Source organism: Nerophis lumbriciformis, linkage group LG29 (assembly GCF_033978685.3).
Source record: "Nerophis lumbriciformis linkage group LG29, RoL_Nlum_v2.1, whole genome shotgun sequence".
Taxonomy (NCBI): Eukaryota; Metazoa; Chordata; class Actinopteri; order Syngnathiformes; family Syngnathidae; genus Nerophis; species Nerophis lumbriciformis.
The window spans coordinates 26,275,001-26,292,893 of record NC_084576.2 but is presented as its reverse complement, the minus strand read 5'-3'; the positions used below and the strand labels follow the sequence as shown (position 1 = coordinate 26,292,893).

The following is a 17,893-nucleotide window of genomic DNA, read 5'->3' as shown; positions in this document are numbered from 1 at the left end:
CCCCAGGAAAGATGAGGTCACCTACCTAGTTTCCATTCTAGAGGCTAATCTTTCCTGTGATAAAATGGCAACCAAGGTAATCAAAAAGGTCAACGAACGAACGAGATTTCTCCATAGAATCTCCTCTCTGGTCAACAAAAGCACCATGAGGATTCTGGCGGGAACTCTCATTCCACCCTTTTTCGATTACGCATGCACCTCCTGGTACCCTAGCACCTCCAAAACCCTCAAATCTAAACTCCAAACATCCCAGAACAAGCTAGTCAGATTACTTCTAGACCTCCACCCCAGATCCTACCTCACTCCTACCCACGTCTCCAAAGTGGGCTGGCTCAGGGTGGAAGACAGAGTAAAACAACTTGCACTGAGCCTAGTCTATAAAATCCGCTACACCTCCCTGATACCGAAGTACATGTCAAACTACTTCCTTAACGTAAATGACCGCCATAACCACAACACCAGGGGGAGCTCCACTAACCACGTTAAACCCAGATTCCGAACTAACAAAGGTCTTAACTAATTCTCTTTCTATGCCACATCAATATGGAATGCGCTCCCAACAGGTATAAAAGAAAGTGCATCTCTATCTTCCTTCAAAACCGCAATAAAAGTTCACCTCCAGGCAGCTACAACCCTAAACTAACACCCTCCCCGGATTGTTAAAAATCAAATGTAAACAATCAAATGCAGATACTTTTCCTAGTCATGTCCGTTGTGTCCTTGGGCAAGACACTTCACCCTTGCTCCTGATGGCTGCTGGTTAGCGCCTTGCATGGCAGCTCCCGCCATCAGTGTGTGAATGGGTGAATGTGGAAATAGTGTCAAAGCGCTTTGAGTACCCTGAAGGTAGAAAAACGCTATACAAGGATAACCTACCTGTCTGTCTGTCTCATTTTTCTTTTAATAACAGACCCAAACACCACACAGGGGTTAAAATGTCAAATTACTCATATTTGAAAGGGTTATTCAACTTTAGAGGTTCCACTGTGAAAACAAACGATTTATTCCAGCCTCAAATTCAAAGCCTAACGCTGGCAGAAATCAATCATCGGCATTGCTTTCATTAGTTTTGACCCATTTTATTCCCACCGTGCTCAGCGCTCCGTTGCCTTGTTGTGTGGTGGGAAACTCAATCGGCTGTAGATGAAAAGAAGAATTGATCAGGTTATTGACCGAGATGTTTATTTTTAACTACCGGGGCATTAGTTTGTTTTCTCAATACCGGATTATAACGAGCGACGGAAGAAAGAAGAGGATTGCTTTGATGTTTTCTTGTTAATGTAGCTTACAGTTGCTGTGAATGACATTTGTGGTCAAGGGTTGTGATCCAAGAGCTTTGGAAAACATGCTAGCAAAGGCAACACAATTCTGTAAAAAAAAAATAAAAAAAATGCGAATCACGTATTTTATTGCGCACAATTTTTTCCCACAAACACGCTTGCACACGCACTAATGCTAACAATTTTATAGAAAAGCAGTTTTTCAAAATGTGTTTTTCTAATACCATCAACTTCCTCTTGCTCATTTTTATTACAGTGCTCGAATTTAACCACGGCAACTGCGGCAAAAGCCGCGACCGCCCTTGTCATTTGCCGTAAGCCCTAGAAAATTGACCAACATTTGCGGCAAGAACATGCCGTGACCGCCCTTGACTTTTTACTTGTTAATGGACAAGGGATGTAACAATAAACGGTACAATAAAATTTGCGATAAAATTCCAGACGGTTAGTAATACCGTCTAATTTTTCAATTACCGAAAAAAACGACATTTATTAATGCATTTTAGGCAACACAAAGTCAGGCGCATGCGCACTAGCGTCGTTTGGCTGGATAATCATGGCGGACTAACTACACGGACTTTGCTATGGAGATTTCCCCTCGGAGTATACGGAACCAAGCGCTTGGTTTAACGTCATTTTCCCTCGCTTCCCGTGTGAGTTTAAGAGCGCACTGCTGTGTTTAGATAGAGCCAGGTGTGGACAATATTGGAGACACTTGTCCCTACACTAAAAGTACACAGCAAAGGAGAAAACTATTTGATGTTTTGCAGCAGGCGATGTGTCGTGAACGTTGTCACAACTTGTTTGTAAAGTCTTTAGTTTGTTTACTGGGATGTTCACGCCTCCTTTATTTAACTGCAAACTGTATCAGTGTTCAAATAACATCAGTACTAATTAAAATGTTTTGTCATCTCATCGAACTGAACGTAGGCTGTGAAGATTGTGTATTCGATGTGAGAGGTGCCACTCCTCTTAATTTTTGTAGGCCAAACTGTTGGACTGAACCAAGAGAAGAACATTAGACTTCATCTTAATTAGCCAAACTGCTTTGTGTTTTATTTTAACATCAAAAAGTAAACAAGTGATCTTGTCCTTTCGGTCATAACCCAAAGCTCATGATCATAGGTGAGGATGGGAACGTCGATGGACGGGTAAATTGAGAGCTTTGCCTTCCGGCTCAGCTCCTTCTTCACCACAATGGATTGATACAGCGTCCGCATTACTGAAGACGCCGCACTGATCCGCCTGTCGATCTCACGATCCACTCTTCCCTCAATCGTGAACAAGACTCCGAGGTACTTGATGCCCTTTCTGTTTTAAACAAATAGTATGTTCACTGGGCATTCATTTCAAAATGAAATGTAATCAAAAAAAGTAGTTCATCAGTTATAAAATAAAATGTACAAAAGACGAAGGGACTTACTAAAAATAAATATGCCATTGCAGAGTGTGATCATAAAGTGCAAAGAAGTAAGATTATGCACAAAAGACACATACAGGGAACAGAGTGTACTGCTCACAGTAAATATAGGACATCCATTAATCCTGTCATTTCCTACCGCTTCTGTCTTTGCTAAATAAACCGGTATTACATCCGTTATTTAAGCGTGTGGTTGATAGGTAGATGGACAGGGGGTCCCTCTGTGCACGATTGATGTTATGTGTTGATGTCAGCAACCCGCGGCTTTTTAGCGCCGCCACCCTAGTGGCTCCCTGGACCTCTTTCAGAGAAATGTGTGAAAATGGAAAAAATGAAGGAAAAAAAATGTTTTCAATATATTTTCTGTAGGAGAACAAACATGACACAAACCTTCCTAATTGTTAGAAATATCACTGTTTGTTATGCAGAGTATTTGGCAAGCACCGTTTTGTCCTACTAATTTCAGCGATCCTTGAACTCGTCGTAGTTTGTTTACATGTACAACTTTCTCCGACGCTGCCACAGAAAGATGTGTTTTATACCACTCCTCCTTTGTCTCATTTTGTCCACCATAATATTATGCTAGACCCACTCGACGTCCATTGCATCCGGTCTCCCCTAGAGGGGGTGCACCCACATCTGCGGTCCTCTCCAAGGTTTCTCATAGCCATTCTCATTGACATCCCACTGGGTTGTGAGTTTTTCCTTACCCTTCTGTGGGATCTGAACCGAGGATGCCGTTTTGACTTGTACAGCCCTTTGAGACACTTGTGATTTAGGGCTATATAAATAAACATTGATTGATTGATTGATAATTCGGTGCACCCTATTGTCCGGAAAATACGGTATATTACCGTCCATCCATTTTCTACCGCTTATTCCCTTTTGGGGTCGCGGGGGGCGCTGGAGCCTATCTCAGCTACAATCGGGCGGAAGGCGGGGTACACCTTGGACAAGTCGCCACCTCATCGCAGGGCCAACACAGATAGACAGACAACATTCACACTCACATTCACACACTAGGGCCAATTTAGTGTTGCCAATCAACTTATCCCCAGGTGCATGTCTTTGGAGGTGGGAGGAAGCCGGAGTACCCGGAGGGAACCCACGCAGTCACGGGGAGAACATGCAAACTCCACACAGAAAGATCCCGAGCCCGGGATTGAACCCAAGACTACTCAGGACCTTCGTATTGTGAGGCAGATGCACTAACCCCTCTGCCACCGTGAAGCCTAGAAAAATTCAAATAACTGGCATGGCAGTTTTACGTCCGTTAAAAGGCCCAAATGTCGGTTTTGATTATTTTTCCATTAGTCAAGGAGCCATACGACACTATCGATGCACGTTTTGGCAATTTTTCACCCTTGTGTGCGCAGCTGATCAAGTCGGAGAACATTTTAACCAGTCCAAACAATGTGAAACATGCAAAGCCGGACTGTATCGCGTCCCTCCAAATAGAGACAGCGCAAGTGTTTGAAGAATGACGGGGGAAAAAACGCGCTATTAGTCCGTCAGCTGTTTCAGGCGTTCACGGTACAGTGACAAGTCAGATACATGGTTATTAGGCCAGCTGACCCAGTCTGGGATGAGTCCTTTAGAGACACTCCCAAATCCAAACAGAGAATCAGGGAGTGGAAGCGGTCAAACTTGTCAAACATTTGTCCGAAAGGGAGGCGGGACGACTGCATGCCGGTGCTCTAGCTGCGGGGTTAATGGAGAAAAGTCTGTATTCATGGTGTCTATCTATAGACTGGAGGGGTGCCTGTGACATAGCAGCTGCTCCCTGGAGAGCAGCGACATGCTAACCTTCAGCCAGCTGTCTCGCCCAGACGCTAGAGGAGAACGCAGCTTAGGCCAAAACCGGAACAATATATCCATATGTTTAATTTAGGACGTGTTCAACCGTTCTGGGAAGACATGGTTAAATATACGGAATATCAACTGTCGGCTGAAACGCGGGATCAGCCGTTTCGTAGACACACAGGGTAACCCGACCCGCCGCCGTCCCCGGGGGAACGACCTCACGTCGGATCAACACACGGGGGAAGCAAACGCCCCTGAAACTCGGTGGCCTCCCGCTGAGCAAATGTAGCGCATCCTCCGGGCCAAACGCAGCGGGACACTTCATTAGGTACACTGGCTCCATTCATTTGTAATCGCAGCGCTCTGATTGGACGCTCTCCAACATCATCGTCTGTGATGACTGTGATCTGGTTGCCAGAAAAAAAACAGGGAAGTGTGTTTCCTGCGAGAAGAAGAAGCTCAGCCTTCCTAAATGAGGCACATTTCTTTTCTTAGATAAAGACTGGGTTTACACAACATGATTTTCGTTTTTATGAGCAATAGCTGTAATATGCACGCCAGTTAGCTAATATGTAAAAGACTTTGGTAAGTAATACGACAGTATGACATTGAATACTTCCGTTGGAACTAGGGATGTCCGATCCAGGTTTTTGCACTTCCGATCCGATACCGATATTGTTTTTGCATTTCCGATCCGATACCCATACTGACCGATACTGACCGATACTGGCCTATCCGAGCATGTATTAAAGTTTAAAGTTATTTAGCCTACTTAGTTGTCAGAATCATGTTGAAAAGGGTTTTAGTACTCTTGATAACAACTAGCCAGCTGAATTAAGGGAGTTTGAATAATACACAATGGTTGGTAACAAGAAACTGACCTGTTTATTCAAGGATAAACACAAAATAGACAAAATTATACATGACAAACAGAAATGGCATCATTGAACTAGGGCTGGGCGATATGGCCTTTTTTTAATATTGCGATATTTTAAGGCCATATTGCGATACACAATATATATCTCGATATTTTGCCTTAGCCTTGAATGAACACTTGATGCATATAATCACAGCAGTATGATGATTCTATGTGTTTTGATTGATTGATTGTGACTTTTATTAGTAGGTTGCACAGTGAAGTACATATTCCGTACAATTGACCACTAAATGGTAACACCCCAATAAGTTTTTCAACTTGTTTAAATCGGGGTCCACTTAAATTGATTCATGATACAGATATATACTATCAGATATATACTATCATCATAATACAGTCATCACACAAGATAATCACATTGAATTATTTACATTATTTATAATCCAGGGTGTGGAGGGGGGCGCCGGATGTAAGTGTCAAAAAGACAGCCAAAAGAGTTTGATATGAGAATAAATCTAAAGTTAAAATATAGGGTAGAAATGCACCCATTTGCAGGAAATGTAGTCTTGATTTTCAAAATGTTCTTTCAAGGCTTGCATGTCTACATTAAAACATTCTTCTTCATACTGCATTAATATATGCCACTTTTAAACTTTCATGCAGAGAAGGAAATCACAACTAAAAAATCACTAATTTTTTCATACGGTGTTGATGTGGAAATTTTTGCCATTTTGATGGTGTGGACGTGTGGCACCGAATGGAGATAAGCGTCTCGACAGACGTCACAATATTTGAACAATGATGACGAAAACTGTTGTCTCTGTCGTGTCCGTGTGTCAAAATTGTTATGCGCTTATTTTTTTTAATTTGATTTTGTGCGTGGCATAGATTTGCCGTGCGCAGAGGACGCTTGAGCAGGCGCGCACCTTAGCGGCTGCGCTAGCATCACAGCTAACGTTAGCCATGCCGCTACCTCGCTCTCTGCTGGGAGAGGACGTATACCTATGTGACGTATGACGTGACAGTATGTGACGTATGACGTGACAGTATGTGACGTGTGTAAGAAGGTGCGCTCGCTGTCTGTGAGAGGGAGACACAGGAAAGAGTGAGAAGAGCCTGTCGTGTAATGCCAGCAGCTAAAAGCAACTCCGTGAGAATTGTGGATGTGTTGAAGGTGTGCTGGAAAATGCGGAACAGAAATAGGGAGCAGCAGAAAAGTGGAATGTATTATTTAAATCGGTGCGTTGGAAAACACGGACCGGAGTTTTTTTTTTAAACTGGATCTGGATCGGCATTTTCCCATGCCTTGCCCTAGTTGGAACACTTCACTAAGTGTACCTAATACGCTGTCCTGAGTGTCCCAATTTCGACAGTGTAGTGCTGTGCCCAATCTATTACGGTCCGGAAATGTCGCAATATTTAACCGCTTTTTGAATAAATAGCAACCATTTGACTGAGTACTATCGACAACATGTGACTCACCTGTTTTTATTGCCTAATTCTGTGAATGCTCCAAAGCATTCACACAAATGGTTTTCTACACCAAAATTCATCTATTTATTATTCAACTTCTTCAGATTTCCACATTCCACTTCCACATTTTTCATCCGATTCAAACCATTCCAACATCAAACTGTTCAAACTATTCGGGAATCGCGGGCTTTCCCTTGACAAATGCCAAAAATTCCCAGATTTCCCAGAGTTCCAGGTTTTCCAGAAAACATTTTCCCATTCAAAATGAATTGTCCATTTTTCAAACTTCCACATTTTTCAACATATTCAAACCATTCCACCATCCTGGAAATTCAAACTACCTTTTTTCCAAGTTCAAAAAAATTCCAGGATTTTCCAGAATTCCTGGTTTTCCAAAGCCCTATTTCCACCCTTTTTTCTGGCGACTACTACTTGCACATTTTTCAACGCATTTCAACCGTTTCACCGTCAAAACATTCCTCTTAATCAGGACAAAAAAACTAAGTTGTTTTTTGAACTGGAAAATGTTCCAGTTTTCCTGAAATTCCTTAATACCATTTCTCAATTCAACATGTTACTACTTCAACATTTCTTGACCGATTTTAAAAATGTCAACTCATTCAGACCATTCAAGTTTTTATCAAAAAATTCCTGCTTTTTCCGAAATACCCAAATTTTTTTGAAATTCTCATTGAAATTAATGGGACATTCTACAAAGTTCCACAATTTCCACGTTTTTCATCTGATTCAAACTGTTTCAACTTCAAAATATTCAGCCTGTTCAGAAAATGTGTGCTCTACTTCAACAATTCTAAAAAGAATTCCAGGATTTCCCATAATTCCGGAACATTTTTCTCATTTAAAATGAATTGGCCATTTTTCTAACTTTCACCATTTCCACATTTTTCGTCCTATTCAAACCATTCTACCTTCAACACATTCCACCAGTCCGGAAATGTCGCAATGATTAACTGCTTTTTGAATAAATAGCAACCATTTGACTGAGTACTATCGACAACATGTGACTCACCTGTTTTTATTGCCTAATTCTGTGAATGCTCCAAAGCATTCACACAAATGGGTTTTCTACACCAAAATTCATCTATTTATTATTCAACTTCTTCAGATTTTGGCGTGCTCTACCTTCCACATTTTTCATCCGATTCAAACCATTCCAACATCAAAACTGTTCAAACTATTCGGGAATCGCGGGCTTTCCCTTGACAAATGCCAAAAATCCCCAGATTTCCCACAGTTCCAGGTTTTCCGGAACATTTTTCCCCATTCCAAATGAATTGGCCATTTTTCAAACTTCCACCATTTCCACATTTTTCAACATATTCAAACCATTCCACCTTCAACACATTCCACCATCCTGGAAATTCAATCTACCTTTTTTCCAAGTTCAAAAAAATTCCAGGATTTTCCAGAATTTCTGGTTTTCCAAAGCCCTATTTCCACCCTTTTTTCTGCCGACTACTACCGGTACTTGCACATTTTTCAACCCATTTCAACCGTTTCACCGTCAAAACATTCCTCTTAATCAGGACAAAAAAACTAAGTTGTTTTTTGAACTGGAAAATGTTCCAGTTTTCCTGAAATTCCGTAATACCATTTCTCAATTCAACATGTTACTACTTCAACATTTCTTGACCGATTTTAAAAATTTCAACTCATTCAGACCATTCAAGTTTTTAATCACAAAATTCCTGCTTTTTCCGAAATACCCAAATTTCTTCGAAATTCCCATTGAAATCAATGGGACATTCTTCAAAGTTCCACAATTTCCACATTTTTCATCTGATTCAAACTGTTTCAACTTCAAAATATTCAGCCTGTTCAGAAAATGTGTGCTCTACTTCAACAATTCTAAAAAAATTCCAGGATTTCCTATAATTCCGGAACATTTTTCTCATTTAAAATGAATTGGCCATTTTTCAAACTTTCACCATTTCCACATTTTTCATCCTATTCAAACCATTCTACCTTCAACACATTCCACCAGTCCGGAAATGTCGCAATAATTAACTGCTTTTTGAATAAATAGCAACCATTTGACTGAGTACTATCGACAGCATGTGACTCGCCTGTATTTATTGCCTAATTCTGTGAATGCTCCAAAGCATTCACACAAATGGTTTTCTGCACCAAAATTCATCTATTTATTATTCAACTTCTTCAGATTTTGGCGTGCTCTACCTTCCACATTTTTCATCCGATTCAAACCATTCCAACATCAAACTGTTCAAACTATTCGAGAATCGCGGGCTTTCCCTTGACAAATGCCAAAAATTCCCAAATTTCCCAGAGTTCCAGGTTTTCCGGAATTTTTTTTCCCCATTCAAAATGAATTGTCCATTTTTCAAACTTCCACATTTTTCAACATATTCAAACCATTCCACCTTCAACACATTCCACCATCCTGGATATTCAAACTACCTTTTTTCCAAGTTCAAAAAAATTCCAGGATTTTCGAGAATTCCTGGTTTTCCAAATCCCTATTTCCACCCTTTTTTCTGGCGACTACTACTTGCACATTTTTCAACGCATTTCAACCGTTTCACCGTCAAAACATTCCTCTTAATCAGGACAAAAAAACTAAGTTGTTTTTTGAACTGGAAAATGTTCCAGTTTTCCTGAAATTCCTTAATACCATTTCTCAATTCAACATGTTACTACTTCAACATTTCTTGACCGATTTTAAAAATTTCAACTCATTCAGACCATTCAAGTTTTTATCACAAAATTCCTGCTTTTTCCAAAATACCCAAATTTTTTCGAAATTCCCATTGAAATCAATGGGACATTCTTCAAAGTTCCACAATTTCCACATTTTTCATCTGATTCAAACTGTTTCAACTTCAAAATATTCAGCCTGTTCAGAAAATGTGTGCTCTACTTCAACAATTCTAAAAAAAAATTCCAGGATTTCCCATAATTCCGGAACATTTTTCCCATTTAAAATGAATTGGCCATTTTTCAAACTTTCACCATATTCAAACCATTCCACCTTCAACACATTCCACCATCCTGGAAATTCAATCTACCCTTTTTCCAAGTTCAAACAAAATCCAGGATTTTCCAGAATTCCTGCTTTTCCAAATCCCTATTTCCACCCTTTTTTCTGGCGACTACTACTTGCACATTTTTCAACGCATTTCAACCGTTTCACCGTCAAAACATTCCTCTTAATCAGGACAAAAAAACTAAGTTGTTTTTTGAACTGGAAAATGTTCCAGTTTTCCTGAAATTCCGTAATACCATTTCTCAATTCAACATGTTACTACTACAACATTTCTTGACCGATTTTTTAAAATTTCAATTCATTCAGACCATTCAAGTTTTTATCATTTTGAAAAAAATTCCTGCTTTTTCCGAAAATACCCAAATGTTTTCGAAATTCCCATTGAAATCAATGGGACATTCTTCAAAGTTCCACAATTTCCACATTTTTCATCTGATTCAAACTGTTTCAACTTCAAAATATTCAGCCTGTTCAGAAATTGTGTGCTCTACTTCAACAATTCTAAAAAAAACTCCAGGATTTCCCATAATTCCGGAACATTTTTCCCATTTAAAATGAATTGGCCATTTTTCAAACTTTCACCATTTCCACATTTTCAACTGATTCAAACCATTCTACCTTCAACACATGCCACCATCCTGGAAATTCAAACTACCTTTTTTCCAAGTTCCAAAAAATTCCAGGATTTTCCAGAATTTCTGGTTTTCCAAAGCCCTATTTCCACCCTTTTTTCTGGCGACTACTACTTGCACATTTTTCAACGCATTTCAACCGTTTCACCGTCAAAACATTCCTCTTAATCAGGACAAAAAACTGGAAACATATCCGGTTTTACCTAGATCCCAGGAATTTCGTAATACCATTTCTCAATTCAACATGTTACTACTTCAACATTTGTCAACCGTTTTGAAAAAAATTCTAAACCAACCATTTCAACTCATTCAAGTTTTTTTTTAACCATTTCCAAAAAAAATTCGCAAAATTCCCAAATTTTTCTGAAATTCCCATTGAAATCAATGTGACATTTTTCAAAGTTCCACAACTCCCACATTTTTCATCTGATTCAAACCATTCCAACATTCAAACTATTCTTACATTCTTACTACATTCTGTCAGCTTTTCAGTTCAACTTCAGCATTGGAGCATTCACACACAATTCCTTCAGGAATTGCCTCATCTAGTTCTCAATTCAATTTAATATGACAACGGTAACTGCTAGAAATAATGCAACTTGTTGTTTGGTAGTCTTCCTCCTCCCGCTTCGTAGGAAAGCTCGGACTACTGAGGGTGTTAAGTAGGGCTAAAACGACTAGATCGATTAGGAAAAAACGCTTTGATTTATACTCCGGGCTTTGATTAATTGTTAAATGAGTGTAAATAATAAACAACTGCAAAGTATGTGAAAACACAACATTAAACTTCATCGCCAAATGCCACAAATTCAGTCTGCCAATTTTGAATATTGCGCTCTGAATACCCTCGGCTATTTTCGGAGATTGACATCACAGTAGTAACACGTCTGCACTCTGACAATGTTATCAGATCAGTCATACTGAAAATACGCAAAAAATTAGGAAAGAGATGTGATGTTTATCGTCCTTATGTAAGACCAACACACATGCTTGGCATTTTTTAAGCATTGGAAATCGTAAATAAATAGCTAACAATTGAGTCAACAGATGGAGGGTCTCTAAAAACATCCAGAAACCGCCAACAATACCCCATTTACATGTCGTGACCTGAAATTTAACCAAATATGAGTGATTATGTTATTATAAGTGCTAACGCAGACGGACTAAATCAGCTGTGCATTGTTAGCAGCGAGCTAATGCTAGCTTACGCTGCTGTTGTTGACACACTGAGCCGACGGCTGCTTCTGCTTGGTCTCAAACTTGCTAAAAGTAAATTCTAGATTATAATTCATGCATTTCTCACCTGCCGGTAGACAAATGTGGCCATGGTCTGACAGGCTGGTCCACTTTTACATCCCCCAAGATGGCGAAATGGACCCTAAAAGACGCTTCCTGTAGGAACTTTTTTAACCCTTCGTGAGGATTATGATTGAATCTTCATCTGAACGGAATTATGTGAGCGTCCCAGCGAGAGTGTTTAGTTTATTCTGGTTTATTATGGTTAGTTTTTTATGTGTAGCACCTAGCAATGCTGCGGAGGCTAGCGTCACATTGAAACTGCATCAATCACTTACTGCTCATCCTCTTTGTGTTCAGGCTCAAAAACATAAGGTCCGAGATCATAATTTTTTCGAAAAGTAATCATTGTTGACTCTCACAAAGTCTGCTTGATTAGCATCGTTGTTGATGGGGAAGGGATCTTTGGTTGTTGGTCATTGTTGGTTTTACGAGCAGAGGAGCATGTTCGACAGCGCACACACACGGAGTACTTACAAGCAGACACAGTGTGTAGACAGAAATGAGAGAACGGACGCATTTTGGCTAAAAAAGTAACGATAAAGGTGAAGTTATAACACTGAAACGCCCTCGGGAAGAGGTGCTTTAAGACATGGCTAGCTAGCTAGCGGCTAAAGCCCAGCTGTAGTCGGCAGTGTTTTAGCTACTTCTAAATCCCTAATCCTGGCCTCCATGGCGACAAATAAAGTAAGTTTCTTACAAGTATCATCTCTGCAGGACGATGAATAGCTAAACATGCTTCACTACACACCGTAGCTCGTCGGAGTCAAAATGTAAACAAACGCCATTGGTGGATCTACACTGTAATGATACCAAGTACAGGAGCGTATCTGTCAATACTACTATGATTACATCCATATTTTTTGGCATCAGAACATCTTTTGTTTTTTAAAAATGTATGTTATGTTTATAAAGTCAGGAAATATGTCCCTGGACAGATGAGGACTTTGAATACGACCAATGTATGATCCTGTAACGACTTGGCATGGGATTGATACCCAAATTTGTGTATCGTCCAAAACTAACAAAGTATCCAAACAACAGAAGAATAAGTGAGAACATGTTGAAAGAGAAAGTAAGCAGATATTAACAGTAAATGAACAAGTAGATTAATAATTCATTTTCTACCACTTGTCCTTAATAATGTTGACAAAATAGTAGAATGGAAAATGACACAATATGTTACTGCATATGTCAGCAGACTAATTAGGAGCCTTCGTTTGCTTACTTGGTAATAAATGCCCATCCATCCATTTTCTACCGCTTGTCCCTTTTTGGGAGTCGCGGGGGGTGCTGGAGCCCATCTCAGCTGCATTCGGGCGGAAGGCGGGGTACACCCTGGACAAGTCGCCACCTCATCGCAGGGCCAACACATAGACAACATTCACACTCACATTAGTGTTGCCAATCAATCTATCCCTAAGTGCATGTTTTTGGAGGTGGGAGGAAGCCGAATAGTGCATGCAAACTCCACACAGAAAGATCCCGAGCCCGGGTTTGAACTCGGGACTTCATATTGTGAGGCACATGCACTAACCCCTGTACCACTGTGCTGCCCTGGTCTAGTATGTTCACTATTTTATTTAAGGACCAACTTGCAACAAGAAACATATGTTTAATGTACCCTAAGATGTTTTGTTCAAATAAAGCCAATAATGCCATTTTTTTGGTCTCCTTTGTTAAGAAAAGTACTAGGGATGTCTGCTAATATCGGACTGCCAATATTATCGGCCGATAAATGCTTTAAAATGTAATATCGGAAATTATCGGTATCGGTTTCAAAACGTAAAATGTATGACTTTTTAAAACGCCGCTGTGTACACGGACGTAGGGAGAAGTACAGAGCGCCAATAAACCTTAAAGGCACTGCCTTTGCGTGCCGGCCCAGTCACATAATATCTACGGCTTTTCACACACTCAAGTGAATGCAACGAATACTTGGTCAACAGCCATACAGGTCACACTGAGGGTGGCCGTATAAACAACTTTAACACTGTTACAAATATGTGCCACACTGTGAACCCACACCAAACAAGAATGACAAACACATTTCGGGAGAACATCCGCACCGTAACAACATAAACACAACAGAACAAATACCCAGAAGCCCTTGCAGCACTAACTCTTCCGGCACGCTACAATATACACCCCTCTAACCCCCTACCCCCCACCAAACCCCGCCCACCTCAACCTCCTCATGCTCTCTCAGGGAGAGCATGTCCCAAATTCAAAGCTGCTGGTTTGAGGCATGTTAAAAAAAAATAATGCAATTTGTGACTTCAATAATAAATATGGCAGTGCCATGTTGGCATTTTTTTCCATAACTTGAGTTGATTTATTTTGGAAAACCTTGTTACATTGTTTAATGCATCCAGCGGGGAATCACAACAAAATATGGCATGATAATGTGTTAATTCCACGACTGTATATATCGGTATCGGTTGATATCGGAATTGGTAATTAAGAGTTGGACAATATCGGAATGACAACACAACTCTGCTGTTTTCAGTCCAAAACTAACATGTCGTAAGCCCTGGAGATGACATGGTAATTTCAACGTGATTCACCACATACACCAGGGATGAGCAGAGTTGGACAATATCGGAATATCGGCAAAATAGCCATTATCGAAAATCTCTAAAAAGTATCAAAATATTGGTATCGAGGACAACACTACTCTACTGTTTTTAGTCCAAAACTAACATGTCGTAAGCCCTGGAGATGACATGGTAATTTCAAAGTGATTCAACACATACACCAGGAATGAGCAGAGTTGGACAATGTCGGAATATCGGCAAAATAGCCATTATCGGACATCTCTAAAAAAGTACCAAAATATTGGTATCGGGACAACACAACTATGCTGTTTTCAGTCCAAAACTAAACATGTCGTACGCCCTGGAGATGGCATGGTAATTTCAACGTGATTCAACACATACACCAGGAATGAGCAGAGTTGGACAATATCGGCAAAATAGCCATTATGGGACATCTCTAAAAAGTACCAAAATATTGGTATCGGGACAACACTAGTATGCCGTTTTCAGTCCAAAACTAACATGTCGTAAGCCACGGAGATGGCATGGTAATTTCAACGTGATTCAACACATACACCAGGGATGAGCAGAGTTGGACAATATCGGAATATCGACAAAATAGCCATTATCGGACATCTCAAAAAAGTACCAAAATATTGGTATCAGGACAACACTACTCTGCTGTTTTCAGTCCAAAACTAACATGTCGTCCTGGAGACCACATGGTAATTTCAACGTAATTCAACACATACACCAGGAATGAGCAGAGTTGGACAATATCGGAATATCGGCAAAATAGCCATTATCGGACATCTCTAAAAAGTACCAACATATTGGTATCAGGACATCACTACTATGCTAGTTTCAGTCCAAAACTAACATGTCGTCCTGGAGATGACATGGTAATGTCAACGTGATTCAACACATACACCAGGAATGAGCAGAGTTGGACAATATCGGCAAAATAGCCATTATCGGACATCTCTAAAAAGTACCAACATATTGGTATCAGGACAACACTACTATGCTGTTTTCAGTCCAAAACTAACATGTCGTAAGCCCTGGAGATGACATGGTAATTTCAACATGATTCAACACATACACCAGGGATGAGCAGAGTTGGACAATATCGGAATATCGGCAAAATAGCCATTATGGGACATCTCTAAAAAGTACCAAAATATTGGTATCGGGACAACACTACTATGCTGTTTTCAGTCCAAAACTAACATGTCATCCTGGAGACGACATGGTAATTTCAACGTGATTCAACACATACACCAGGGATGAGCAGAGTTGGACAATATCGGCAAAATAGTCATTAGCGGACATCTCTAAAAAAAAAGTACCAAAATATTGGTATCGTGACAACACTACTATGCTGTTTTCAGTCCAAAACTAACATGTCGTAAGCCCTGGAGATGACATGGTAATTTCAACGTGATTCAACACATACACCAGGGATGAGCAGAGTTGGACAATATCGGAATATCGGCAAAATAGCCATTATCGGACATCTCTAAAAAGTACCAAAATATTGGTATCGGGACAACACTACTCTGCTGTTTTCAGTCCAAAACTAACATGTCGTCCTGGAGATGACATGGTAATGTCAACGTGATTCATCACATACACCAGGGATGAGCAACCACTGTGCAAAAGTGGTGAAATGTTTGATTAGTGATCAGTCACAAGAGTGGACGACAGTGCATTGTGACGTCACTTCGGTTGCAACATCACAGTCCCTGGCGCTGGTAGTAGTGCCATGACAACAAGTTCCTGGCCATGTATTTCTATGCTGAATTTCTCACGTGAAATAATTCCCCGGGGGGACATGGAGCGACTGTAGCCGGGGTGGTGTGGTCCTGTGCCGGCTTGTCTAAGACAGCTGAGAGCCTCTCCATGTGTACGTTAGAACTGTTTAGTGGTGTGGCAGGTGAACGTTCGTCCACAATGTGGGCCGGGGTGGGGGGAAGAAAGCAGCCCCTATTTTCGTTTTCACAACTTGACTGTAAAAAGTTTTACCGAGCAATGCCGACTATACCCGAGTAGCGAGTCGGAGCCCTGTTTGTTGTCAACGCGGCCATTGACCACCGCGCTATTCTTCACGCATATGTTGCCGCAAACACATCGTTGTGTGTCGCAAAAAAAGCGGGGCGAACCACTCCAGTCGCCGCTTATGAAATATTTTATCGATACTTTAAGGGTTAAATTACTCACCAGAAACGACGAGGGTTGTTCCGACCGGAGTCCCCGACCTCGGAGCTTCTTCTCGGGCCGGACGCCGTCTTTCCGTCCCTCGTTAATTCGTCTTTCGTTTGAGAGCTTATGTCGGTGGAGCTGGATTCGCTTACAACATGGCCGGCGTCGAGGCTTTATCAAATCGGCGGCTGAAAAATGTGACGCGTCCCAGCCGTCGTTTTCCGCCGAGCGGGCACCATGATAGTGAAGGGAGCCGACGATTGGTGCCTGATGCCAGCCTGACCCCCTGCGCGTCCTCTCCGGCTGGCTTGGCCGGGAAGTAGCGCCCCTCGGCGGCCAAAAGCGGAAGCGAGAGGCGGGGGGGAAGTGGACGAGCTCGGCCTCACAGCGCCCCCCACTGGTAGAACTTCAACACTACATATACGCTCACCTTTATTTTGTTTATTTTATTGAACAATGAACATACATAATGCAATTATGTATATTTTACAATATATATAATTTTATATATTATTACATAGTATAATATAAATAAGTAGCGCCCTTCGGCGGCCAAAAACGGAAGTGAGAGGCGGGGAAAAATGGACAAGCTCGGCCTCACAGCGCCCCCACTGGTAGAACTTCAACACTACATATACACTCACATTCATTTGTTTATTTTATTGAACAATGAACATACATATTGCAATAATGTATATTTTACAATTAGAGATGCGGATAAATGCTTTAAAATGTAATATCGGAAATTATCGTTATGGTTTTTTTTTATTATCGGTATCGTTCATTTTTATTTTTTTTATTTTTTATTAAATCAACATAAGAAACACAAGATACACTTATAATTAGTGCACCAACCCAAAAAATCTCCCTCCCCCATGTACACTCAATATTGTGGTTCCTACATTATATATCAATATATATCAATACAGTCTGCAAGGGATACAGTCCGTAAGCACACATGATGATGAATTTTACCCATTTTCATTAACTACTAGTTTCTATGTTACTGTTTTTATATTGTTTTACTTTCTTTTTTATTCAAGAAAAGGTTTTTAATTTATTTATCTTATTTTATTGTATTAATTTTTTTTAAAGGACCTTATCTTCACCACACCTGGTTGTCCAAATTTGGCATAATAATGTGTTAATTCTACGACTGTATATATCGGTATCGGCAATTAAGAGTTGGACAATATCGGAATATCGGCAAAAAAGCCATTATCGGACATCCCTATTTACAATATATATAATTTTATATAATCAATATTACATAATATAACTAATATAACAAAATATACATCCATCCATTTTTCTACCGCTTGTCCCTTTCCCCAGGTGCATGTCTTGG

General features: G+C 40.4%; 1 protein-coding gene across 1 annotated transcript in view; it reads right to left on the bottom strand.

The window, feature by feature from the left end:
* Positions 1 to 16,638, bottom strand: part of LOC133572009 (cyclin-dependent kinase 17) — a 119,149-nt gene extending 102,511 nt beyond the window's left edge. Inside the window, exon 1 of the mRNA XM_061924614.1 lies at positions 16,564 to 16,638. The gene's annotated coding sequence lies outside the window, so the exon portion shown is untranslated. The remainder of the gene's footprint in view (positions 1 to 16,563) is intronic.
* Positions 16,639 to 17,893: the final 1,255 nt, after the last annotated feature.